General features: G+C 55.2%; 1 long non-coding RNA gene across 3 annotated transcripts; it reads left to right on the top strand.

The window, feature by feature from the left end:
* Positions 1-10,305: 10,305 nt before the first annotated feature.
* On the top strand, positions 10,306-16,396 carry LOC107510395. 3 transcript variants are annotated; one of them, XR_001596796.2, is made up of 4 exons: positions 10,306-10,550; positions 13,065-13,595; positions 14,235-14,921; positions 15,488-16,396. It is a non-coding gene; the product is annotated as an uncharacterized LOC107510395 (long non-coding RNA). The 3 variants fall into 3 exon arrangements; XR_004953424.1 differs by lacking the exon at positions 10,306-10,550 and having other exon boundaries at positions 11,622-13,595; positions 14,235-14,310; positions 14,775-14,921; XR_001596795.2 differs by lacking the exon at positions 10,306-10,550 and having other exon boundaries at positions 11,622-13,595.
* Positions 16,397-18,413: the final 2,017 nt, after the last annotated feature.

Below are 18,413 nucleotides of genomic sequence, written 5' to 3'. Positions count from 1 at the left end.
GGGGTTAGGGAAGCAGCAAGGGACAATGCAGTCCCCGGGGCTCCTGAGCCTAAATGGGGAGGGACGAGAGCTGATGGAGAGAGTTTCTAGGGAAGATCCTGGGCTGTGTTGTTGTTCTTTGTTTAAAAATTTGTTTTTGCTTTCACATGGTAGGTGAGTTTCATTCGAATGAAGGCTGTCAAATCTATTCATCCTATTAATCATTTATTTTCATTAAACAGATTTTTGGCTTCATGGATTTGACAAAACTTTCTTTGGTCATCTATGATACTTACAAGACTCAGACCAAGTAGATCCTTCTGAAGATGCAAACTTAATAAGATGAGAAGTTTAACTTTGTGGGGTGGTGGTTGCTTGAGTTATGTTTGGTGTTTTTACAGAACACTTTGCCATAGTTTTCGTTAGCATCCTCATAATCGGTCTTTAGATTCATAGACTATTTGAGCTGCAAAGGCCCTTAACAGTCATCTAATTGAGCCCCTCATGTCACCCATGATGCATCGGGTCTGGAATTTTATTGCTCCGATTCTTTGCCTTGGACTTTAGACTGTACCCACACACAAAAAAATGGAATCTCCAAATGGCCAACTGCCACTCCCTCCAAATCCTGGCTTCAGGAAAGGGGGTTGGGCAGAAAGAAGATGAATTTTTAGAATTCCGTTGTATCTTGCTTTGGTTAGTTTTAATGGGAGAGCTGCGTGAGCACAGAATAATTTTTCTGTTTGAAGTTTTAAGGTTTTTTTTTTTTAACTATAACATATAAACGTTTCTAGGAGGTAATAATCTCAATTTATTTAGGATACTTGAAATAGCTATATGTTCTCACTGTGTTTCCATTTCTGCATATGGTCGTAAACACTGAGGAATTCTGCCTGAAGATTGCCTTCTGCCCATCCACATATGTATTTACAGTCATATATATTCGTATATGTTTCCTCAGAGATATAAGCTCCATACAAAAAAAAAAAATCCTAAATAATCACAACCTTAAAACTTCATGTTATGCGGGAAAGGGAAGGCGAATACGGATTTTAATTCACCCACACTGTAAAGCAGAGGAACTTGGAAAAACACTGAATACTTGGAAAATCACTGGAACAAATAATCAAAAAAATCAATTTGCAAACACCTAGAAGACCGCAGGGTACTGGGAAATCATCCCACGTAGCTCTGTGAAAAACAAAGCTTAGCAGATGCATGTAATTTCCTTTCATCACAAGTGACAGGCGCGGATGGGGGAGCAATCAAGACCCTCTATCGTGATCTGAGAAAGCTGGGCATTTTCTAGTTTGTTGTGTACTCGGGGAACGTGAGTGAGGCCGTTGCCCCCCGGCCCCGACGCATGTGAACGGAAGTCAGAGCTGGCGTCACCCAGAGAGGCAGCTTACACCCGGTCTGCAAAAACGGCCTCACCCTCCTTCCCAAGCGCTTTTTTTTGCCTAGATTCCTTATTTTTTAGAACTATCATTCTGGTTCTGTTTGCACAGATGACTTCATCTCCGCGTTCCTCAGTTTCCTCAACTCGAAAATGGGGGTCATAATAGCACCTCCCCCTTGGGGCGGATGAGGTAATGCCTATGAAGCGCTCGGCCCAGGTTGGGGGTCGGGGCCAACAGACGCCTGTGGACATTGCCGCCATCGCCATCACCGTCTTCGCCGTGTTCAGCTCCTCTTTCTCCTCCACCTCGAATCGCGGCGTTAAATCCGATCGTTTCTGCGTCTTCGGCGGCGCCCACGTTTGTTCCTTGACCATCTCTCCGGCCACCGTGCTGGGTCCGACCGTCTCGTTCCTTGGACGGCTGCAGCGGGCGCCACGCGGGTTTCTCCGCCCCCACCTCGTCCGTCTTTTCCGGCGCTCACGAGCCTCTCGCAGCTTGGGGCGGAGCGTGCGGCTCTCGCGCCCCTAAACCTTCGGGGCTTTGGCCTGCTGTGTGCCCCAAATGCGCCTTTGCAGCCTAATTCCTACCTCTTCCCTCCGTGCACCCGAGACTCCAGGAACTCCTCGCTGTGCCCTGGATCTGGCCTTTGCACAATTTCCCTCCACTGAAATGCTCCTAACCCTTTTACTAAGCGTCTGCCTCTTACCTCCATGCTTTGAGGCCGAGTTCAAATGTCACGTCCTTCACGTAGCTTCCCTTACCGCTCCCGCCGATGGGAACCTCATCCGACCCCCTTAGCATCCCGCGAGCTTCAGGTCTCGGCTTGGAAGCCATTTGGTCCGAGAGGCTCTCCCGCCGCAGTGGCAGTGGGCGAGAGGCTCTGCTCTGACGTGTCCCTCTCACTGCGTTCCCCACACTGCCATGGCCCAGCTCGAATGAACCCCCAAGGCCAGTCCCCTGCACACAGCACATACTCGATAAACATGTGTTGAGGGAAGGTGTGAGCCAGACGGGGAACAGCTCACGTTCCACGCTCTAGAACGAGTTCGGGCCGAGAGGACCACTGGCTTCTATGCCCGAGCCGTGGGCAGTGGAACTGTGTGGCCGGCCTCAGGGACCACCGAACCAGCGTCCCCCTCTCTTTCTCTCCGCGTGTCAGATTTATTCTCATCCGTCTGGACCAGCCGCTTCCATGTGGCAGGGTACCAGGGCGCGGCCGGCTCCGTGCTCCTTCCTCACAGCCTCGCCGACCCCGAGGGAGGGCCTTTCTCTTAGCTTCTGTTGGGAAGTGCTGGGGAGGAATGCGGCCTCACCTGGGTCCTGTGTCCTCCTGTGATGGACGCATGCGGGATATTGTGATTGGCAGCCCGAGCCAGAGCAGTGAGATAGCACAGCTTTGTGAATATACTTAAAGGCCAGGTTTTATAGTTTGTGAACTGGAGCGCTATTAAAAAATCATGGGGAAGAAATTAAGCCAGAGATAAAGTCTTGCTGGCGAAATAAGCATTTTTCATTTCCTTTTACTCAAACGATTCATCTATTCGGCAAATGTTCATAGAATGCCTACTGTGTGCTGGCATTGATCTAGATTTGCGTTTCAGTTGGGAATAGTGCGCGCACGCACACACACACATCCATAAATAAGGTAAGAAGATTGAATTCCCTTCTGAATGTGATGGAAACCTCTGGAGCTTTAAGCACAGAGGGACTTTGCCCCCCGGGAGGCTTGTGGTCAGCACCAGGGACACTTCGGGAGGAAGATGAGACTGTTTTAACAGATCTCTCGAGATGGCTTCCGTCACCTCGTCCTCAGAATTTGGCAACGTTGTAAGTTTCCTCGTGGACTGACATACATCACATGATACTTTGCTTTCAGCCCATTTGCCCAGAACGAGCCAGACGGCCGAGTGTGCGAGCACAGTGCCCGAGACTGCCCTGGCCTCTGACGCCACCTGCAGGTGCGTGTTGGGGGGGGGTGGGGGTGGCGGTAAACCATGCTTTGCGGTGAGCTAGGAGGACCCACAGGGCTCACTGCAAGCCATCGCGGTCACCGTTACGCTTTACTACAGGGAAAGAACACAGGTCGCAATCAGCCCGAGGAAGAGACGCACAGGGCAGACTGCGGGAGGGCTCCCAACGCCAGACTTCTGGGGCCCCTCTCCCCGTGGAGCCCCGATACGTCGCCCTCCCAGCAGGGCTGTGGGACAACGCACATGGACTATGGCCAATCGCAGGAGCCACTCTGAGTTTCCACTAGGGCTTCATTATGTAGGCGTGGCCGATTGATGGATTGATTGGTCGCTGGTTCAGGAAGTTGAACTCAGTCCCTAGGCTGACTGACGACAAGTGACTCAGAACCCCCACCCTAAGTCACATGGTTGGTCTTTCTGGCAGGTCCACTCTAAGATGGTCAGGTGTGGCCAGCCCCTGCCCTAAGCAAAGACACTCTTATCAGGTATGACGTAGTCGGCTTCCCAGAAGCTGAGGGCAAAACCCAGATGTCTCTTTGGGCAAGGCCGTGTTCTTGGCTACGAGCCATTTTTTCCTAGCTTTTCTCAGTGGAGATGGAGGAGACGGGATTGGTCATTGCCTCAAGTCTTCCAAACAGGTAAGCGGCTCGCACGGGCTCTGGCCTCGGCCATTTTCCCTCCAGACTTCGAGGAGGCGGCTCCTAGAAGCGGGGCGAGGCGGTGCCGCGGAGAGCATCGGCTGTGTCTGAGATCCCCGCTCGCCGGCCGGCTGCCTCCCACCGCCATGCTCCCACCCTGCGATGGAGCCGCTGGGCGCCCGGGCCGGGTCCCATGCCGGGGGCCCTGTGTCGTGGGGACCGCAGGTTCGTTTCGGAGATGTCACCCTGATGCACGCACACTTCCACTGGAAGCTCCAGAGCGAAGTTACAGACTCGTGTGCAGAGAATGCATGCCCGTCAGGATTCAGCCCAGGTCTTGCAGCCTTTGAGAGTGGACCCGGGCGGGGGGCAAGGGTCGCCTCATTATCAGGGAACCCCACCCCCGCCACGCCCGGCGGGTTCAGCTGCCTTGGCCCGACACCTGCCACACCTGCCACACACGGTGGCGTCCCTTTCTACTCCGACTCGCTCATCGCGTGCAGACTTCGCGAGCGTGCCCACCACAGCGACGGGCCCACTATTGATTTCTGGCCTCCGGGTGCCTCTCTGTCCAGCGCTGCGCTGCGTTCTAAGCTCTAATCCAGGGGGCGGGGGCGGGGCTCATGCAGAGGAAGGCAGGAGATTGTCTAGGTATCGGATGTGTTCGCTGGGTCACGGTAGGAACGGTGAAGCCGGCAGTTATCAGAGGCTGGAGTCATTTTCCACGACCCGTGCTTGTTAGTGTCCCGATTGGGGTTGACAGGGAGGCCGAGGGGCCCGTGCACTGAGGGAGGCGGATGAGGAAGGAGCACCACGGCGGGGGGCTGAGGGAGGGCACCATGTGTCGACGACCCCCCGCCCCCTGGGATGGCAAGCACCCCCAGAGAGGCAGAGGAGGGGAGCAGAGAGGATGAGATCTGTCTCCTCTGACAAATCTGAGGCCCCGCCGGGAAGCCCAGGCCGGAACACCCGTGAAAGCAGACAGCTCGGAGGGCGACTGCCACGGTCAGGCGGAAAGGAGGCTGAGGGATTTCCTCACTGGACAGCGCCCTGGCTGCTGCAAAGCAGTGGGGGCCGGAGAGAAAGGAGCGAAGGGCGTGTGCATGGCAAGGGGAGAGAGGCTCTGCCGCGCGTCTGCCCGCGGTGACAGACGCGAGCTTTAACACGCAGACCCCTAGACCCGCGGGGACCAAGACCGCGAGAGCCCAGCTGTGCGCTGCCCAGCCCCAGCGGCCTCCAGCCCGTCACAGCTGTCACGGGTTCGTTACCGATTATGCTACTGTTTTTGGCAGATGGCAGCCAAGGGTCTTGAGGAAGGTGTGACGTTTTTAATTTGTGCCAAGGTAGAAGACAAGCTGGCGGAGGCTCTGGGTGCTCGTTAGGCTATTTTTTTTCCGGTGAGTCTTGGCTAATGAGGCCCTCAAACGTTCCCGTCCTTTCTGGCCTTGCTACATGTTGTGAAGAGTCAAACATCCCGAGCTACTAATTAATTTGTAAATCAGGTGCTTTAATGTCGGCACGTGGTTGCTTGCATATGCTTCGTGTGTGATTGGGGGCCGCGGCGGAAAGGCGAGCTGGTAAAAATTTCATGAAAACTGTTTAGCATATGATACAGATCGAGAGCTGCAAACGTGGTTCCTCCTTTGATCTGGTAATTCTACTTTTAGAAATCTACATCAAGGGAAGAGTCAGAGAAGGGCAAAGATATAGATTTATGAACAAGGATGTTTTCCCTTACATCTGTCTTTAAAAATATTTGAAATGAAGGGAAAAAATCCTGCAAAAGAAAAAAGAATAAAGGAACGGTAGGTACATCCATATGATGGAAGTTGTACAGTGGTATTATTTATAGCCGAGATTAGTTAACGACACAGAAAAAAGTAGGATCCCAAACTCTATGTATAGTTCGAGTCCAACTTTGCATTACATATTACCTTGTTTGTAGAAGGAAGCCCGAACGTGCACAAAAACAGGAAGGAAATACACCCAAAAGTTAGTGATGTTTATATCTAGACGGTAGAACTACAAGCAATTTTTTCCCTTACACTGATTTCGGTTTCCTAAATGTTTTGAAATGAGCATGTAATCGCCTTCATAGTCAGCGGCTTATTTCCCTGGCATCAACCCACGGAGCACGGGAGTCGGCGTTCGGTGATGGCGATGTCCTGCGGTGTGCTCGCGGCTACCCCTCCCCGCACAAGGGCATTTCCGAGCCGCCCGGCCTTCCGCAGGCCTTTGTCTGTTGCCCTCACCCTCAGATGTGGGTCTCTGGGCTGAACCCTGCAGGAGGACATGAGGCTGCACACCCACCACGTCACCCCTCTGTGCCCACACCCAGGGCGACGTGGGGAGCCGTCTGCTCATTCGAAAAGAAAACTTAGATGCCTTGGAAATGCCATTTTAGCTATACCCGAGAAACCCCAGACCCCGAACCAAAGCAAACGGAAACAAGTCCCGAGAAGCTCTTCTCTAGCGTTTAAAGACTTTTTTAAGTGCACAACTGGATCCAGCTAGCTCTCCTTCATGCAGGAACTTTCTCTTGTCAGCATGCTGCCTTGTCTTTTGCAAATGAACATCAAAGTGTTTTGCTGTTGTTGTTTTGTTTCGTTTAGTATTTTCAGGTGGAGTTTTGATCCAGTCTCTTTAGCTGGGTGTAAAAGGCCCTGGGGAGATTTGTCATAATGAATTTCGCTATCGAGAATCACAATAATTTGAGTTCTCATTTGAGAATTAGCAGAAACGACTATCGTTTTTGCAAGCCGCTACCAAATATGATCAACAGCATTCATTCCATGTCAGGATCAGTAATAATAAAAACAGTGAAAACCTTGGATATTTAGAGAGTGTGCTTTACCTTTTAAACGTGATCTTCTGAGGACGTGCTACCAACGTACCTGCATACATACACCTGCGTCACAGAAAATCCTTCCTCTTTCAAGAAAGTTAGACTGCCCCCCCCCGAAGAAACGTTTACTTTTCTGTTCACTCTTTCCTCAGGCTGTGTCCCCCAAAGAGGCCTATGGGAAAGAAGGGGGGTCGGGGTGGGTCATGGCAAAGAAGACCGCAGCCTTATCCCAGGTAAATGAAAACATGCAAATGTTTTACAGCTTCTAGCCAGTCTATAATCGTTTCAACATAGAAAAGCGAAAAGGAGCTAAGGAAACATCAGGAAAGGGAGGACAATCATTCGCCACCACCGTGGCATGCGGGTAACACGGGGGCTGGCGGGTGGGGGGAGGTGGCTGGGGAGGAGGGGCGCAGCGGGGGCAGAGAGCCGGGAAGAGGAAGCCGGGGCTCCCCTCGTTCCCCTCCGGACAGAGGAAGCAGCGTTGTGTTGCCCTGGATATTCCGGGGGGAGCGGGGTAGGGGGAAGGGGCACAGAGACAGTCGATTGCGTGACATTTTTTTTTTTTTTTTGGTTGTTTACTTTTAAACGACAAGATATAAACGCCTGTCCTTTCGATCGCAGCTGGATCCCAGGGTGGACACCGAGGTCCCCTGTCCCTTTCCTCACCGCTGACTTCTAGCATGCTCCGCCCCGTGCCCAGCTGGATCAAACAAGGTCAAACGATCCTCGGGAATGTTCTGAGGGATCAAGTGTGCAGCCAACGTAAGATTCTTTTTTTAAGTTTGTATCACGCTTTCCCTCTCCGGCTTCGGCTTGGGCCACCAGCCGCCAGTGAGTAAAATCATCGTAACGACCAGATGCTGAGCAGAAAGCCCTTGCATGCGGGGTGGTGTTACTTCACCGATGACTTCTCTGGACCCCGCCGAAGCCAGACCTGACCCTCTCTGGGGATATTTCCAAGCACCCGGCACTTTTGAACAACGAGCAGTCTGGTCAGAGGGTCCTGGCTACTTTCGCGAGGCTTCTCTGAGCACAGAAGCGGGCACCACACGGTCGGCGGTCGGCCGGCACAGGGCTCTGAGTGGAGCCCTCTGCAAATGCTTCCCACTCGGCCTCGGGAGCCGGGCCCGTGCTCTTTTTCTGGCGAGGATGCCGTGCAGAGTAATTCCCTGAACGCGGGGAGCTGGCTGCATTTCGCAGCAGTTCTAGGAAGTTCCCTGTCTGTGACGGGTGAAAACGGAGCTGCCTCCACATGCCAAAGCGCCGGCACCTAACACCAGGAGCATTGACGAGGGAGCGTCCCGCTGCCCGGCACGGAGCTTCTAGAATTTAGCGACCGCTTCACCTCGGGGTCTGCGGGGACATTAGCGGGGCCCCAAACCGTTCAGAGTTCTTGGCAAGGCTCTTCCGGGCTGGGGACGCTGTCTTTATTCTGTCATCTGTAATCTTATGCGATCGGCGACTCATTTTACAGAGAGATAAAGCCGAAGGAGAATCAAACGGCCCTGGGGGCCGCTCCAACTTTGACACAGAACTTGGGACTGATTCTGCCAACGTGTGATCGTGGGGGAAATTTCATATATATATATTTTTTTCAAATGCCAGTTCTTCATCTAAAAAGTGATAGGAAATGCAATGCCCACATGTTAAGGTCAATGCGAGAGGTACAAACTAACATGCCAGGCGCCCAGGGGATGATCCGCGATTCTGCCCCTCCCCCTCCTGCTCTCCGGTCCCTTCTCCTGTCTCTACAGCTGGGATTTTTCAAACTATTTTAGGTGCTGGAACTTTAAAAAACAATTCAAATAAATGCATGTAGAAGTCAGACATAAGAAACAGGTAAAAATGCCAAGCTGCCAGAGAGGAAGTGCCTGGTTTGTTCCCGCTTTTTCTCCTTGGCAGATAGAAGCTTCCAGCAATTTAAGGGCCACTGGGTGGCCTTGCCGCTGTCCAGGGAGACCCTAGCGAATGCGGGACACAGCTGCACAGCGGTGGGACTACCAGGTTTTCATCGGCTCTGGGACAAGGCGGATGGAACGAGGCGTCCTGGGGCACGTAGGGGGTCGTAGGGCAGATCGGAAGCGCCGGGCTGTGGACGGGGCTCCAGCAGGGCCTGCTCCTGCTGCGTGCGCCTCCGCCTCTGCAGCGGGCCTCGGCATGAGGCGGTTCCTGCAGGGATGGCCTCAGATGGCCTGCGAGGCAGGGAGCCCCCAGGGCCACGAGGGCTCAGCAGTTGCGCCCCCACAGCACCCCACATGACTCGCCCAATGCCTGCCTCCTCATGCTAGCCCATCCCCCTTCCCCACAGGACCTCCCAGAGCTTTGGGAGAGGTGGGGATCCCCCTTCCCAGGGAGGAGGAGCGTCTGAGGGCTCCGCCCCTTCTGGCGGCTCTGCCCACAGATTGCCGGTGTGGAGGATGAAGACAGCCTGGCCTGCTGCCCCGAGCCGAGCCGGCGGTCAGAATGTGCCCAAGAGCTTTCGAGACGTGAGTCATCAGTAAACAGGGCCGTTCCGCTCTGTGTCCGATGTGTCTTCTCCGCCCAGCGGCCCGTGGTTGCCATGGATATGGCTTTGTCTCCGGAGGCCTATAACCAAGGAGGATTTAAGCAAATCCTCGTGGGTCAATATTTCCATAAAACAAAAAGCAAGAAACAACAAAGAGAGAGCGAGAGCCACAGACGGATGGAAAAATAATTAGAAAAGGGCACACTGTCTTGAACGACCTCACGAAAACCCTTAAACAGTTTTGAAATCACTACCTGAACGACAGCAATCTCAGGCTTTTAAAAAAACTACTCAGAACGAGGAAGATGAGGCCCATTAATAGTTCTGATTGTAGCAGGTGAAAATTACGCTATTTCTCAGTTGTGTGTTTTAGACAATATAAAGTGACTTTTTTGGGGTCTAGTACTTATGGTTCGGACTGCTTTACGAGCTGCCATTTCTAAGATGTGTCGTATTCCAGCATGTAAATGGACCTGTGTTTCAAGCAAACAGCAGTTGTTTCTACCTGACATGGGGGATTTGGTGACATTTGTTAATGACCATGGAAGACGGGGAGATCGATTTAAGAAGGCTAAAGAAGAAAGAAGAAAGACCGTCCCGTGGGGGTAACCGAGGGCTCCCGAATCTCCGTTTGAAAACCCACAGCCGTTCTCCCGGGATTCCCCGCAAGCCACTCCGGAGGAAGGGATGTCACTGGGCAAGGCTGAGGCCAGAGGCTGAGAGCTGAGATGCAGCCACGGCCCCTCCGCGCTCAGGTTCCGAGCGCAAGGGCTGCGTCCGGCCTGACGGGCACCTTTGTGGATGTCCCTTTGTGTGTGTTTCCCGGGATCAGGGTCCCCAGGCTGCCCCCCCCCACTCCCCCGCCCCCAAGGCAACAACCCTTGTCATCCACATCCTTCGCTTCGCTGGCGGCAAGACCCTTCCGATGAGGAAGTTGCGTCTGAGCCGCAGGGACCCAGCGTCCTCTGCCACCGGAGTGGGAGGGAAGTGCTGTCAGCTTCCTTCCCGTGAGCACGAGTTTTCACCTGTGTGCACTTCCGCTCCCAAGGAGCCCACAGCCTGTCCTTGCTCACCTCACCTTCCCCGGGAGCTCTCCTGAGTGCCCCTGTGACGTCGCCTGCCGGAGAGGAGGATTATGACACACTCGCAAAGCCCTCTGGGGCGTCAGGGACGGAGAGGGCCAGGTGCTGCTGGCCACTTGCCACTAGGGTGAGCCGGTGGGGGCCTGCCTGGCCGAAGGAGAGAGGCTCGCACTTCGGTTGCCTCTGGTGGGGGGGAAGGGGGGGTCCGGGAGAAACGGCCTGCCCCCCAGACCAGGTGTGACTTGGTTCCCAGCTTGTCCCCAGCTGGCCACCGAAGCCTGGGAGGCGGAGGTCATGTTCTACGGCGGTTGACCAGCGAATGGGACCCAGCTTCTTGATTTGATGAGCCCTGTGTGGGGGTGGGTTTGGGAGGCCTAAGAAAGTTTCGGGGTGTGAGGAGGGGTCCCCCAGATAAACACTCACTAGGTTCTTGGAGTCGCTGTGTCAGACCTCCAAGGGAATGGTGACCCCCAAGGGAATGGCGACCCCCATGGCATCCAGGCGTTTCCCTCCAGGGCCACCACCGCCTGGGACAGATGTCTTAGGAAAGCCGAGGGCTACAGCAATCCTCACCCGACCTTAGGCTGAGGGAGGTCATTTCGATCTGGGTTAAAAAGTGTTCTGATTTTCCAAGCTGGTGAAATGGAACGGGGGCGGAGAGGGGGGGAAGGTGTTTGGGGTTTGGGACTGAGGATGACTCTGAAAGGGCCCCGGAAGAGCTTCCAGTGGCATCCGCTCCGTCCTGGACACAAGCCCCACAAGGAAGGAAGGGGGAGGCAGCCGAGGAGCCAACATGGCCCTGGTAGCCCTGGTTTTAAATGAGCACGAACGAACCATGGCGGGAAGGGGCACCCGGGGAGGGCGTCACTAATGAGTGGCAGGCGTCTGTGTATCAGTGTCCGGAAAAGCCGAAGTCCAGGATCCGTGGAGACGTGTGACGTCGCGGCCGACGGGAACGAGATGCTCTGCGGTTTGCCAAGCGTGCGCGTGTGAATCGTCACGTGAGCCCGCACGGTGCCGGGGAGGGGGGAGGACTCGTGCCCAGGGTGCGGGGACCCCTCGCAGGCAAAGCTGGGGCTCGAGCCCGGCTCGCCTCCGGCCAAACGCCAGCTCTTCCCAGCACCCCACACCGCCTCCTGCTGCAGGGCTCGAAGGGGCATTTGGGGAGGGTGGGGCGAGGCCAGGCTTAGGGAGGCAGGGCTCCGCAGCGGGCGCCCGGGGGCGACACTAGTTCCTCCCCCCGCACTTTCCTCAATGTGTCTGGAAGCACAACAGGCTGCGAAGGAGAGATCACGTGTCTCCAGAGCTTCAAGCGCCATCGAGGTCGCCACGCCGGGGCCCGGACGGTGGGATGGCCTCGGGTGTCTCCCGCGCGCCCTTGCTCAGCGCCCGTTCCCCACGAGACTTAGCTTCTCGGAGGCAGCGCCACGGCCATCCCGTCCACCGCGGCATCCCCGTGACCGCCCAGGAGATGACGGGACGTAGACTGTCGTACCGGTCGGCGGGGACGTCTGTGAAATCACCGAGGACGGCCGGCATGCCGCGGAGAGAGGTGGAAGTTACCCTGACTTGGAAAGCAAGAGGAGAGGCAGACTCTACAGTCTACTTACCAATTAGTGGACTTAGGTCTCTAAGCTATTTCATTTTGAAGACAAAACTGAGGCCCCGCAGGATACAAAGTGAGTCACGCGAGCCCATCTCAATCATCCCGGAGACTTGATCGGAACGTTTGCCTTGGGGTGCTCAAGGCAGAGATGGGGTCGTTTGGGCTCCAGTGTCATAAATGCAGAACGAAACAAGGCTTTAAAGGCAAGAACCTTCTTCCTGAGACTCTGGGTCCTGCTTTTAGCGTGGGCTGGTCCATTAAGTCTTCAGTTTTAGAGGTAATTTTACTTTCCGCCTGAGCTAGAAGCTCCCTATTTTACAGAAGCTGGAAGAGTATGCATTTAACACCCAAATTTAGCGGCGCTGCCAATCGTCAATACTTATCATCATCATCGTCATCATCATCGTCATCGTCATCGTCACCACACGTGCAGGCGGGAACGCAGGTGGAGCACTCTCCGAAGGACATCGAGACGACGAGGGACTGGGCGCAGTCGATCCAGAGCGTCAGTCTTCTCGGGAAGGACGTTACTTCAGGGTCGGCTTTCCACTTCCCCTTTTCCCGACCTCCAGACCCGTGTGTGAACTCCCGAGGGGCCGGGAGAAGCACGAGCCGACCCCGTCTCCCGCCCTCCCCCTCGCGGGCTTCACGGCCGCCACAGTGTCTTCCCTTCGTGGCAGGTGCTCCCGGCCCGGGGCGCCGGAACCCGCCGTTCCCTCTCCCAGAAGCCTTCCCTGGCTCGTCGTCCCCACGACTGGCCTGGAGTCACTCGAGCCTCAGCTCAGCCTCAGAGCCTCCCCTGGGAGAGGCCTGCCCGACCCTTCCCACAGCGCGCTCGTCACAGGACGAAAGTGTTGAACCGCTCTCCTCCCCGTTCTCCCTCTCTCCCTTTTCTCTCCTTTTCTTCTCCCTTGTCTGCCTCCCCCACCGCAGCGGGAGCTCCGCGAAGCAGCCACCTTGTCCGTCTGGCTCACCGATGCGCCCTGCGTGCCCGGGATGGCCCCTGAGCAGCTGCTCCTCAAACATTTGTTGCAGGAATGAGCTGACTCGCCCCAACTTCCTTCTGGGCCGCATCCGCTGAGAACGTGTAGGGACATCGTGCCCACCTGTTTTCAGCAAATGGCGAAGGCAAATGGAGATCACTTGAAAGCACTTTGGTATCAGCGAAGAGCATTCATGCGTGAGGGTCCCTGATAATCTGAAAACGATCTGCAGCGACAGGCTCGGGTCGTGAGTTCTGGAGGCGTCTGCGAGGCATCTGTGCTGCTCTCTTGGTGCGGTCAGTACAACCCCAGGGAACGCGGGGGGCGGGGGGAGGGGAATGGCAAGTTCCACCGGGGAACGTAGAAAGCCCTGCTGGCTGGCAGGAGGTAAGCCTGCTCCGCGTCTCCCAAAATATCCGTCACTTCGATCACGTCGTGCCAGCCGATCGGTCCCCACGGGCAAGATCGAGGTTGGAAGGAGCTAAGACCAGGCCAAGGACAGACGGCCGCAAGCCCGGGTGGCAGAGGAGGCCGAGGAAGACGTGTCCCGGGAGGAACTGGCCCCGCTCGGGGACGTCTGAGCGTAAGCAACTCAGGGCTGCGCGGCAGCGGCGATGTCGCTGGCACACCTGCCTGTCCCTCGACCTCCCGCCGCCTTGGGACATTGTCCTCCTCTGCACGGCGGCCACTACCGCATCCGTAAGCCAGGACAGGGAGAGAAAGGGAAGGCGAACTCGCCTGTCGGGCTCAGCACCAGGACGCTGCAGCCTTAGCCTCTATTCACAGGGCCTGGCTCAGAACTTTGCACGCGGCCATCCCTCAGGGGCAAAGCAGTCTGGGGAATGTAGTCTTCCACGGGTGGCCATGTCCCAGCTGAAAATGCCACAGCCATGAAAGAGGAAAAAGGGTATCAGGAGACAGCATCTCTGCCACCGGGGACCAGGAATTTATGGCAAAACACCGTGTAAATACAGGGCCGTTACCCTTCCTAACCGCCCCAGGGAAGGGAACCGGGTGGGGCTAATCGTCAGGCTTCCTGCCCGGTCTTTACATCGCAAGGAACTGCATAGATTTTGTAAACAGATCCACGAGAATTTACCCCTAGAAAGAGTATAAAGCCCAGTGGCCATAAACAATTCTTATTTGTGCCATAAAACGGAAGCGTAGCAATTTCGAAATGTACATCAGAATGTTACACCTACCGGGTAGTTCCTCCACCCAGTGAGAACATCGCCGACCATTCGGAATGAACTACAAAGCGGGCCAGCTGTGGAGATGAAATCTAGACGTATCGGAAGGTGAGCTCTGCAGATGTTAACTCTGCGGCAGGCATTAATCCATCCAATGCATCATTGCTAGCTACTCACCGCGTGCGTGGTGCTGTACCGTGGGGGCTTTCGAGGACGAGAGAAGGACTTCGGTAATTAAACACCTGCGTATCGGTTGGGGGCATTCATTCATTCGTTCATTCGTTCGACAAATATTTACCGAACCCCTATTTTGAGTCAGACTCGCGGTATCGCGAAGGGGTTGGGACACAACGGTGCAAAGCGCAAGGGTCCTGCCCTCACGGTGGATGCTCCGGCGTGAGAAAAAAAGGGCAGGAGAGAAGCGAGCCTGGGAACAGGCAGGTCACTACGTGGCAGTAAACGCCACGGAGGAATGAAATGGGGTGGAGACGGAGAACGAGGGGAGCGACTGGGAGGGTCGGTGAGGGCCTTTCCGAGGACAGGGCTGAAGCCCAGAGAAGCTGGTCACACAGGAGCCAGGCGGAGGGAGGCGGAAGCCAGCACGGAGATGCGTGTGGCTGGAGTGTCCCGAGCGAGGGGAGAGGCTGGAGGAGAGGCTGGCCCCGGAGAGTTCTGGAAGGGCTGGAGCTGGAGCTGGTCCCCCCATCTTTGAAGGACAGGTGAGGTTCCAGTCTGAGGTTGGGGAACATCTCAAAGTGAGGCGAGCTGTGATGAGCTTACGCACGGCCATGTGCAGGCCCAGGGCTGCCGGGAAGAAGGGTTCCTATGAGGAGTCGTGAGGGATAAGGCTGTAAGGGCAACCTTAGGAAAGTTCTGGAAGAACTTAAAGGCCGAGGGGCTAGAATTCTCAGGAATAATGTGCTGCTCTTTGAGCAGGAGAGAAGCATGAGCCAGTCTGGTTTTAGGACCATGACCTAGGGGGAGATCAGAGCTTCTCCGCCTGGTGCAACTATTGTTTTGGGCTCATTCATTCTTTGTCGCGGGGACTTTCCTGAGTGCTGCAGGACATTCAGCCGAGTCCCTGGTCTCTCGATGCCAGCAGCACAGCCACCCCCCCCCCAGCCGTGACAGCCCAAAACGTCTCCAGATAGCGCCAAAGGTCCCTGGGGGGTGGTGGCAGAGGCGGGACAACCACTTTTAATGGACACCAGAGCCTCCCCCCTTTTAATTTAATATTGATTTATTCTTGATTTTGTTTTCGAAATCAGGTTTCGAACCCGAGTAGCTGACTGGACAGTGACTTGTCCCTTCCACTGTGAGCGCGTGGACATGGAGCCTGGCGCTGGACTCTCTGACTGCATTTTAAGAGAAGATCATGCAAACACATTCTAATTCACTCCACAATGAGGCTTTGAAGAGCCCCAAGGCGTCTCTCTCCCCACCTTCGGCCCCTTGATGTTCTCGTGGCTCCTCCAGTACGTCTCCGCTCTCAGCTAAGTGGAGCCCCGAGGCCGCCCCGGCCTGGGAGAGGGAGAGGCGAGGCACAGAGGGAAGGGTCTTCTGCAACCAGGAGATGTGTACATTGAGCTAAAAAACGAAAACAAGACAGCGTTAAGGAGGATTGCTTTGAACATCTTTTCTTGAGGCCCCTACATCTGAACCAGCTCTGTGGGATTCACCCAACTCTTCCTCTGGCAGGACATGCACAAGGTATGAAGGAATCCAGAGAAAAGATTTGAAAAACCTCTCTTCCCGTCTTTTAGTGTGTTAAGTGACTAGCATCCCCCCAAAACTCACGTCCGCTTGCAGCCTCGGACTGGGAAATAGAAGCTTTGCGGATATAACTAATGAAGATGAGATCGCGCAGGATTAAATCAGGTCCTAAACCCAGGGGACGGCGACCTCGGGAGGAGAGGAGGGGACACACACGGGGAGGAGGTCGCGTGGAGGTGGAGGCAGAGGTTGGAGTGGCGCGTCCACGAGCGAAGAGCACCAAGGGTCGCTGGGAGCCACGAGAAGCAAAGACCCAGCAGGGAGGTATCTGGCCCTCCGAGCTGTGGATGGAGGGCACGTGGCCTGCTGACATCTTGGTTTTGAACTTCCGGCCTCCAGAACTCTGAGAGAATAAATGTCTGTTGTCTTAAGCCCTCCAGTTTGTGGTGATTTGTAGTAATTGCAGCCCCAGGCAATGAATACGAACGGTAATTTTATCATTGCATTTAGTTTTTCGTGAACACTGGGGCTTGCTGGGTCCTGCTTCAGACCTCCCGCTCCTCAGAGCTGGTAAGAGCTTGCAGCAGAAGGTCCACCTTCGGCACCATGCTCCGCCACTGTTGGACTGGCTTTAAACACGACCGTTTAAAGTTCGGTTCCCACCGCACCAAAAGGCCAGGGATCCTGTGTGACAAACGGGCTTCCTACCGGAAGCCTGAACGCGGCAGTAACGCACCCTTCAGCACGAGCTCCAGGGTGGGAGGGCTGGGCAGCTGTCTGGGGTGGGTGACGGCGGGCGCTGGCTCCCAGTCTCCTAAGTGAAGGTTAGAGACCTCGTCGGAGGAGCCCTCGCAACCCTCCATTAGAAGGGAAAGGGGGAGGCTCCTGGTCAGATCCCAGGGGGGAACGCTGGGAGGGAAGTCGATGGATTAATGGGTTTGGCAAGAGGAGGGAGAGCCAAAGGTGGGGGGCGGGGGAGGGGGGAGAAAAGTGGAGGGGCGGGGATGGGAAGGCAGCAGCCGGGCAGCTGAATCCTTGCAGGAGGAGAGGGAGAGGATCTTAATTTACCATAAGCAAAAGCAGAAAAGGGAGATTACACAACACACTTAATGACAGTGTTTCTGTCACTCACCCTGACAGCAGTAATTATGTCTATTATGCAGCTCCAGTGGGGAAGGCGCCGTCCTGCGAGGCTCCTCTCAAGGGGATTTACTGCCGGTGGGGGGTGGGGGCGAGGTTTCGCATCACCACGCGGAGCCCGGGGGGGTCTGGAAGTTCTCATTTATGATCCTGCAAACACACGGCACCTTATAAAATAAGCTCTTGACACCAACTCAACAGGCGGCGCGTCTGCTCCTCTGAGCCGAGTCCTTCCTACGTCCTGTGTTTATTTTTCTGCCGTAGAGGGGGGCTAGCCGTTGGCTTGATTTGATCTTGAGCAAAAACAATGATTCGCACACATGTTTTTTAGAGGAGAAAGAAATGAATGTCTGTTTTGTCCAGAGAACAGCTCGGAAATTCATTGACATCTCAGTGAGGGTGAGGGGGAGGGGCAGGGCGTGCCAGGTGAAAGCGAAGGATGCCCCGGGCCACCCCAAGAACTAACATCGCCCGGGCTGGTGCCTGACGCTTTCGCCTCATTCGAGAAGATTTATTCAGCATGGACGGTGTGCCGCGCAGCGGTATAGGAGCTTCAGATGCAGGAATTGCTGAAAAGGGCTCTAGAGTTTAGTAGAAGGATCTAGGATTAAATAATTCGTTCGTTCGTTCGTTCATTCATTCATTCATTCATTCATTCATTCATTCGTCCCCTCATTCATCAGGTAGTTGCTGAGTCTCTTCCTTGTGCCCGAGCCTGTTCTAGCACCGCGGGCGCAGGAGTGAGCGGAGCAGATGGCGGGCCGCCGGGTCCGCGTGTCTGCGCGTCCCTGGGCCGCCGCGCAGGTGGGCGCACGGAGGGGCGTTCACTCGGCCCCGAGGAGGAGGGGAGCTTGTGGGCACATCTCGCCGTAAAAGCTCAGCACGCGCTGAGGAGGGGCTGCTGCCTGTTCTCTTAACTGCGACTTCAAAGTCTCTGTGGTGTTTACAGGTGACCACCGTCACCACTGCGACTCCTAATAACCCCAAAGTGACCAGGCAGAGGAAATACATCGTCTCAACAAAGGGCGTTTACAGACGATGTTTTTCGTGGTTCATCTTCCCAGCATCTGTCATCTTGTCGTGCAAACTCGTCCACCCTCCGAGTATCGCCTGCCTCCTGCTGACCGAGGACCCCGGATGCATGACCCCTGAGCTCCTAGCCACCTATCTTACCTGCGAGGCATCGCATGTCTGCCTCCCACCTTGGTGACCTGTCTCCCAGACACCTCGCCCAGCCTGGAGCCATCTGACATTCCTCTCGCTCCTTTCCTGCTAGATCCTTCTCTGAGCTGTCTCCTCTCTACTGCCCGGGACTGACCTTTCCCGTTCCTGTCCTTTCCTACTCAGGCTTTGTATTT

Source organism: Rousettus aegyptiacus, unplaced genomic scaffold (assembly GCF_014176215.1).
Source record: "Rousettus aegyptiacus isolate mRouAeg1 unplaced genomic scaffold, mRouAeg1.p scaffold_m13_p_11, whole genome shotgun sequence".
In the NCBI taxonomy this organism is placed as follows: domain Eukaryota; kingdom Metazoa; phylum Chordata; class Mammalia; order Chiroptera; family Pteropodidae; genus Rousettus; species Rousettus aegyptiacus.
The sequence above is the reverse complement of the archived record's forward strand: the minus strand, read 5'-3'. Positions and strand labels throughout refer to the sequence as shown.